The following is a 9,267-nucleotide window of genomic DNA, read 5'->3' as shown; positions in this document are numbered from 1 at the left end:
CAGAAGTGTCCTCATTATTTCGCTGTCGATTGAAAGTTTTGCGATATTGGTACTTATTGGAATTTCCCGAAATGTCCTTTTCTCTGCTATCTATAAAAATCGGCTTTTATCGTTACAGAGACCTCAACCTTGATTTCTTTGAAATGGGAGGAGTTTCAATGAAGTTAGATTTCTGTCTAGAATCTTCACCGTCTTTGTTACGATGATCTTCTAAGATCTTCTATTTCTTTAGAAATTTTGCAAATTTGTGTGTATGTAATTGGTGTGTGTTTCTGAAGGCCACTTATAGTTATCATGTGTGCTAGTTTTCTATGTATGCATGTTAATTTGTATCTTAAAACTGACTGCACAAACGACTAGACAAAAATAATAATCACTGAGTGCGTTTAAAGAAAATTTGTATCAATTTGTACCAATTATGTTGGAAAAATGTAAGTTGGTAGCCTCAAAACAGGTTCATAAGGCGCACCTTTGTATTCAATGCTTTTTTAAAGGATATAGTGCAATTTTGAATGAGGGGAATGAAAGTTATAAATATATTTAAAAAAATTTAGATCGCTCAATTTCCCTTAACTGGGAGTACAAACAGAAGGGGCATAATAAACAATATCAGCACATAATTTGTGCATTCGATGTTTTCAAAAGGTACCTATGCCATCTTTATTTGGTGCAGTAAGGGCTAAAAATGACCAATGAGTGTCTAAGGCGTGCAATAAAGCAGAGAAGAAATTAGTCAATGGGAGGTGGTAGGAAAGTATGTTCATCTCGTGCTGCTTCCTAATGGTTCAATCTGCATTCTCACATGCTCTTTGGGGTCTCGCCTATAGCAATGTCGTCACGTATAAAACTAAAACGGGGGCAACAGGGCCTGGAGGCCGTATTTCGAGACGGACTCGAACAGTTGAGGCGGGAGGGGGCGTAAATGGAAGCCTCCGAGGGGTTCCTTTGTTTACCGTTCGGCGCGACTCGAATCAACTGCTCCCGCTCGTCCGCCCGCACATGTTTGCTTCCAGTGGGCCCTGCACCCTTACCTACGCACCCGCTCCCCGCTTGCTCGGTCGCAAGGAAAAGAGATTGAGCGGTTGTCAATTCGGAACGTTAATTTATCTTGAGCGCCACCGGGAGGAGTGACAACGGAATGTTGGCAGGCGATGAGGATGAACTGTTGGAAGCTGTATCCGAGTCGGAGTAAATGACACCAGCTAGAGCTTAGAGTATTGAGCCTTGAAATGTGCTGTTCTAATATTAACGGTAACCCTCCTCTGATAAGTCTTGCGTTGTAAAATTTCATGGCTTATAAATGGCCCTCAGCAGGGTGGGAAAGATCTGCAGTATTTGTCCCACATTGCATTCAATTCGATTTTACAGATCAGCTTTGTAGCTAATGATGTAGTTTTGTGTTCCAGAGTCGTAATTTCATTCGACGAGAAGAATAACTACGCTCCGAATTAATCGTTTTCAATGAGCTAGGTTAACAGCCTCTTGAAATTAAGCAGTTAAAAGTTGTTTAGTTAGGTAAGCAGATGTCGTGTACTGGCTGGGCGTTCGCCCTGCAAGCGTCGCGATGAAAAGGACATTTCATCGTCTCAGCCACTCACTCCGTGATTCAATCCGAGGGTTTGGATTGGAGTCAAATGAATTTTTTTTGTGCTCATTACGAAACTATAATTTAACTCGGAGAAATCGAAATCAGTACTTGAAATGCTTGTTCAACGTTTCTAAGCTTGGTAAAATCTCTAGTGCGTTACTTTATTCAATCTTATTATATTTTTGATTACTGTTACAAAATGTTTACTGGACTTTCGTGTTAAATGTATCCACGGCTGTTCCCTGACAGTCAAGTACGGTATTAGTTCCTTTGTGCTCCCAATTTTCCGAAAGAAGAAGATAATAAAATTATTTCATTCTTTATTCCGTGAGTGTTCTTGCAGCCGCTTTTATCCATGATTATAACTTTGTACCATGCTCGTTTGAATATCAATATTTTTATCTATTCTGAGGGTTTTGAACGGATTAGCAAATTTTACTTTAGATTTCCAATGTCTGATCATAAATGCACCCTTGAAATTTTCCGTTTTACCCGAAAAAATAGAGAATTTCTTAAGTTGAAAACAGGAGCCCTTTAAACACTTGACATGATTGAAATTTGCTGGAATTTGTATGTAATTACTCACAAGTACTTCTATTATGCGGTTAATAATAGAAGTTTTTTAATCCCATTAAACCTCGCGTGCAAAGTTGGCAACAGTATTTTACTAGTGTTTTACCGTGGAAAATTTTGTACTTATTGTCGATATCCATCTACGTGATTTCGGAACTTCTCACCCAATCTGCATAAGGCAGCTAGTTGCTTTGAAATCACTTCTTTATCATAATTAGTAATTTCGCCTCCAATTTTTATAAACCTTTATTTCATATGAGTGTGTGTCAAGGATTCTTGCATTAAACCGAGTTAACTGGAAATGAGTATTGTCAACCTATCAGCGTCATTTAGTAAAGTGATATCTAATATCTTATTTCTTGATCGTTTGACTTATAAATTTCGTTGTACATTATGCCAAATGAACAGGTAGCTAGACTGTGTTGCGGAGGGCAACCACTTACTTCATTGCCTGTAGTGCTCTCGGACTCTTTCTACGACAGGATGTCCCAATGATTCAGAGTAGATGAAGAGTGAATGATGTGATCGTTGGAATGAGTTCAGAACTGATCATCGTTATTGTAACTTTCACTGATGTTTGCTACTCCTCCTATGGATAATTATTTTATAATCTCGCGTGTGCATTAATATTTATAGAACATGAGAAACGTTATAGTTTTTGTGAATATAGTTCGGATTTCAGGCTTCGTTTTTACCGTCATCTGGTTATACATTTTCTCTTCGAAAACTGAATGGGGAAAAAATATAAGTCGCCGAAAGTCGAACCCAAAGTCTGATGACTTTGATCTGAGGAAGGGGGATTGGTTGCCGTCTCCAAACAAATACATAACATTCTCCATCTGTCCCTCTGAAATTTGAACCAGTGCCAAATTCATGTGAAGTGATTTATTTAGCTCTATGAATGGATACGACTGAACTAAAAACAGGGGACAACATTCAATGGGAGGTACAAACCTGTCTGCTTGCGGCATTCTGTTTTCGGTAGGCATGAGACTTATAGATTAAAATCGTCACTGGTGACGCTTGAACCGTTTACTTGGAATTTGAACCGTTTAGTTTGCTATGACACTGACATGAATGACAACTCCCATTTTTGACTCAATTTAGGCGTGAAAAATTCCCTATTTTCAACTAAAAAATTTCCTCGTACACTCAGAAAAATTCGTCGTGCTTTTCGGTAACTATCTTTGCTCCATTCTGTGTGTGGCCTATTCGGAGGCTCTCTTCTGCGAAGTCTTTTCTTCTACTGTTTTTCACTAGCTCTCGGAGGGCCTTTCATTCTCAAGTGCGAACAGTATTTTACCGCTGGCCAGTCACTTTATTCACGAAATCATTTGATATCATCTTGATTTCCTCGAATGAATAATTTTTTTTTAGAGATTATGAATCTTCCTCTTTTATAGTCCGTTCTTCAGCTATTTCCTTATTTTTCTGATCGCTTTCGTCGTCTGTCAAACTCACCCCCGATAGATAGTAGCTAACTCATCGGAATACTAATTTAATGTTAATAGTCTTTTTTCCGACATCTATTCGGCTTATTTACTCAATAAGGTGATTTTTTGGAGCACTTTTCACTTGGGTTCCTTTTAAATTTTGAGTATTCCAGTAAAAATTTTGCTGCCCCCTACATGGAAAAATGTTTCCTTCCGTGACTATTACTTTGCTTTATAGTACGCATTAATTTTTTTCACTACGAAATTTATTAGCATACAATGGCATGTGTTCACATCACATGTTTACAAACATGACTGAACTGATCAGTCCTGAGGATGGAACGCGACTCCAGTTCCGAAACGTCTAAAGAATGGAGAGAGACCACCCGGCTGGAAGCCCGAATAGTCTTCCTGCTCTTTAAAATGATAAAAATATTCTTTAAGTTTTTTCGTTCGGAGGAAGTTTTTTACTCCGCAGCATCCTGAGTTGTCTTGTCAGTCATAGCTGTTATAATTCCTCATCGATTAAATGGCGAATACATTGCTTAATTTTTTCTTGGAATATTTGTAAATAAAATACCGATTCCTAAATATTCTTTGTTTGCAACAGGATGGAGTATTTGCAGTAGAGCGTTGATTCTCCAAATCAATTGTTACACAACCAATTCCGAATTATATAAAGCCGGATTTTTTTAAAAAAGGATTGGAAAAGACCTATAAGTATAATCGGTGGTTTAGCATTTGATTCCACAAGAAAAAGAAAAAAATAGCTAAAGCCGTAGGAACATTAATTAACTTTAGCACTATAGTTAAACAATTATATCAGTTAAATAAATATATGGAATTGAAGTTATGACGTAGTATGTCAACTAATTATTTATTTAAAAATGCCATTAACAACAACGCTCCTCGTATTATATTAAAATTTACTTTTCGCTGGATGAGAATCTGGATTATGGACAGTTTGGATTTTTGACGGCCGAATAATTGACGCTCCGCTGTAATTGCAAATCCTCCTTAGGGCTCTATGATGTGGATGATATGGATCTGGCACTAAGCAAATTCAAGGCTTTTGTTTCTGATGATGCAAGGCGTGTTGCCTTCCGCTCTGCCCGCGACTCGTTCCGATTTCGGCGTCAGCGGCGGCCCACCTGCCTCGTTTTCGTCACGTCAGCAACCCCCTTCCTTCTCCCCCGTGGGGGTTATCCCTTCCATCGCTCCGCTCTGATCTTGACATTGGGGAGACGCAGCCACCTTCGGCTGAGGACTATTTTTGCGCGGGCGGGGTGTGTGGTGTGCCTAGCGCCGGCCGGGGAGGCTTCCAGGGGGATGGGGAGAGAGAGCTTCTGAAATAGTGGGTTGGAGCCGTGCGGGTTGTGAGCGCCTCGGGCTGAAGCGAGAGTTTCCTGGAATTCCGTGAGGCGCGTCTGGGCGCGATGCTCTCCGCGGACCACGTGACTTAGGGGGGGAAAGGCAGCCGTGTGTATTTTCGCCCTCTCCTCTCGGGCATCCATTGGCACCAGCAACAATGCTCCATCGAAATATTTTGCCCCTGCCACCTGTGGTAATTGTGGCATTTATTGGTAGGTTTTTTTTCCTAGTAACTTACTAGGATCTAATATTGATCCCGCCTAAGTACTTGAGATGCTATCGCAAATGCTACTATTAATGCCCGTTCTCAATTTACCTTCCATAGATTTGTGTACGTTTACATAGAAATAATTGTTCTAAATATCTACAAGGATTTCGTGCAAGTAAACCATTGTTCGCAGTTGGGAAGGTACGGATCTTATAGTAGGAAATAAACCTGAAGGCAATTTATTTGGTCCTATTTCAAAACTTAGAAAATGCTATGCTTATGCTAAGATTTTCCTTGTATTGTACTAAAATCATTGTAAAATTAATACGGAGGATATAGTGTCACTAACTGCAGGACTCAGCAATTCAATGTGGACTGAGATCTTGCAAGTTTTCCCTAAAAATTTGCTTTTTAATTTCGCTTAGGTAGTGATATTTGATTGTGTATTTTCTACCTCATTGCTATTGCTCTCATCTCGTCGTAGTTTTAACTTAATACCCAAGATTTAATTTTCAGAATGTGGTCTGGAATGTTGCGAAAGATCAGGAAAACTGTTCATCTAACAGATACCCACCTAACTACCCACAGCATGGCTTCTTTGCAAGTTGTCAATGGAAAAATCTATTTAAAATTTTGAGGGGCAATAATTCCTGGTAGCATTGTGTTCAGCACGGTTGTCCTGTGATCCTAACTCCCGAACTTCCCGTTAAATTTTTTTCTAGAAAAATTTGCCATTGAATGAAATTCTTGGTGCGATATAAGTAGACCTCAATCTATGGCGTATTACTTTCTATCGGTAAGGACAGAGCTAGTCTTGTAAGGCATCTGGAATATTCCGCGAGGTATACATGTATGTAGACCACTGTACGTTGCCTTCTTTGCGTCGCTTGTGGTTACCCCTCGTTCTCAGAATAATCTTGGGAGCTGTGCTCTGGCGGGGCTTGCCTACGGTAGACCTAACTCGGGGTTGAATCCAGCATGTCGGGTCAATAGCCCTTCGCTCCTCTCCTTGAGCTGCGGTTACATGCTGTCAATGCGCGATTTGTATACTTTAATGATTTTTGAAATGTATTATACCCAAACTGGTCAGTTTACTCTGCTTCCTGAGAAGTTTTTTTTAATGTTTTGCATTGACTTGTATGCGAGCGAATTCAATTTATGATGAAGCGAGATGAGCGTATTCATGAGTTCTGAAATAGCACCAAATAGATGCCCTCTCGGTTTACTCACGACACACATCTGCCTTTCAAACTGCGAAAAATGGTTTATATAAAATCCTTGCAGATCATACAGTGATCAATCAGAGGGTTGGTTTGTATAGGTGAAAGAACAGCTCACCAGAGAGTAAGCTACAGGCGTGTGAATCAGGGTAGGGGTACCAGTTCTTTTCCATGGGCCCCCTCGTAATTATTACAGTGTAGAAAGGCTTCACGGGGGATTCGAACCCGGGACCATTCATTCAGCAGCACACCCACTATATACTACGTTCTCCCTCCTTGTATGTATTTATAATTATTATTTCTTAGTGAACGTTTACATATCTATCGTCTGAAGGGAAGATTACTTGAAAACGGACGTTACTATAGCATTGACGAGTTTGGAATCAGCTCCTCACATACATTATAGCATATATTCAATAAATCATACTATTTACAGTAATGGGGTGTGAGAGTTTCGTCGGTGTCACAATGAGGTACTTGTTTAACATTTGATTCTCCAAATAGTCATATAGAGAATAAATGCGACGTAGGTGCCACTAAAGATAGAATGCACTCCAGCTGGAGGTATAAATGAAATCGTGAGAAATAGTGCTCAGGCGGAGATCGCGTGGTCCAATTCACGGCGTTGTGTGATGTTTCAATGCATTGACGATAAGTGGCCACCTCTCGGTGTTCTAAATCGCGAAAGGAGGGAGGGTAGGGCAAATTATTACGTGACCATCGGCACGAATTAGGCCAATGAGGGAAGAGTGAGCTTTAAAAAAAAAAAAATGACGGCACCGAAAGATTCCCGCAGGCGTGGATATTCAAGCCTCCCTCGCCATTCGTCGGAAATACTTTAATGGGCTCCCGTAATTAACGCCGCCCGGTAGTAGCCGCGGCCGCATCAGAATGGAGGAGAGAATTAGCAGGGCGTGCACGAAATTCATTCTCGCTTTTAACTTCACGTGTGAATGAATATCCAGGGTTTACTTAGGTGACGCATTTAGCGAGCGAATTTGAAATTCACTGCGCGTGGAAGATTCCAAAGGATGCTGAAGATGTGTAGCAAACGCAAGAAGAGAAGATACGGGACCAATCAAATAATAATTGGGGGTCAAACAAAATTAAATTTTTCATCTAGTTTCCCATCTTTTTCTTCCCTTCTATAGTCTTCATGAATGCTTGGGTTTAATCATCGGTATAGCATTTTCATTGGAAAAGCCGTCCCTACTAGTGCACTAAAATGAACCAAGCTTTTTGTGAAAGCATCCACCGTAGAATTTTCACTGCTATGAACGTAAATAACTATTCTCCAGATGTAACTTCTGATGAATTGTATTCTTACTTCTACTGTTGTATTCCCAGTTGTGATTAGAATGTCCTCCTTGATTAGTCTAAATTACTTGCTATTTATTTATTATGTAGATTTGTTACTGTTATATATATCGACTATTAGTTGTTTTTTCCCTAAGATAAGATTTAATGATGCGCGTAACGCGCCCGAAAATTCTCTTCGTGCCCAGTGGCACGTCTTGGTACTTGTAGCAGACACGCTTGGAGGACCGCAGCTTGGCCGATAAGGAATGTCAACATTAATTATCTCGTTGAAAAGGATGACAAGCGCACTCCAGCATATCAGTTTACTGGAGATATTTTTCAGTTTATGCAATCACATGAACCTTTTTGATAATGAATCATCGAAAGCTACGCGTAAGGCATCGTACTTCAATTGCTTCGAGGTCGATTCCAGATTCTCGCGTGCGGTTGCAAAAGTGTGTGGCTATGCGGCTGAAGCAACATGTTCTTTCGCCAAGAAAAACAATGCCAAGTAATCTATGGAGTTCGGGGGTACTGTTTTTTTGTCGTCCTAAGCGTTTATGTTCTACCGGATCATGAATACACCATATGAAGCCATAATAGCTTATGAATTTGGTACGAGGTATAGTAGTAATTATTAAATCCCATTTGTAACATGAATTGAAATATGAAAAAGCCAATTGTTGGTGAGTATCATAATCCTTGGTGTGTTCAGAGGGACGCTGTCGTTTTACTCGGGTTACATCATCTGCCTAAATTCTGTCGTGATGAAGGCCGTCCTGATGCAGTCAATGTAGCATAATAAATGTGTGTGAGAATATAAAAAATGTCCCTGAATTTCCTTAATTAATTACATCGCACCAATATGGTTATGAAGATTGAGGAAAAAAATGTCGAAAAGGAATACCATATTATAGCAGAGACAGTGCGTGACTGACGAGTCGCTTATAGACTTATGAATGATGGAGATCTAGGAGTTCGTTATTCCTATATCTCCGTACTTCGCAAATTTAGAGACAGGTAATTAATAATTTTCTCATAAAGAAGAAAATTTAGGCAAAAGTACCTTGGAGAAGACTAGACTTTGTTTCACCCTAAATAAATCATTGCTCGGATGCATATGCTATATCGTGGAAGAATGCTTTTAAAGAAGTTAAGACAGTTTATAAAATGATGGCATAGATAGAAACGATTATATTTCTATTTATTTTATTTTCCGTGGTTTTAATTTGCCGCTGTATCTGGAAGCACGAGAAAAGAAATTGCTGTGGGATTAGAGCGATCATGATTCGATACTTTTCCGACTAATGAACGGCATATTAGCAAGCAAAAACCGAACTGTCTGAGAGAGGGAAAACGTGAAAAATAGTCGAGTTCTCCGTTTGAAAGGTATTCGTTAAGGTACCTGGATACACTTCTCTTATGGAAGATGATTCACGCTGATAAAAAATGAGGGCCTTCATTACTCACAAGGTGAAACAGGTGCTAAGTACACGCTACCCGAAGTGTTGACGTGGAAATGGAACTAATCCATGCGAGAAATTGTCTTTTTAGAGCTGGTAAGCCATGCGATTA

This window comes from Ischnura elegans, chromosome 2, assembly GCF_921293095.1.
Source record: "Ischnura elegans chromosome 2, ioIscEleg1.1, whole genome shotgun sequence".
In the NCBI taxonomy this organism is placed as follows: domain Eukaryota; kingdom Metazoa; phylum Arthropoda; class Insecta; order Odonata; family Coenagrionidae; genus Ischnura; species Ischnura elegans.
Note: the sequence above shows the minus strand (reverse complement) of the source record.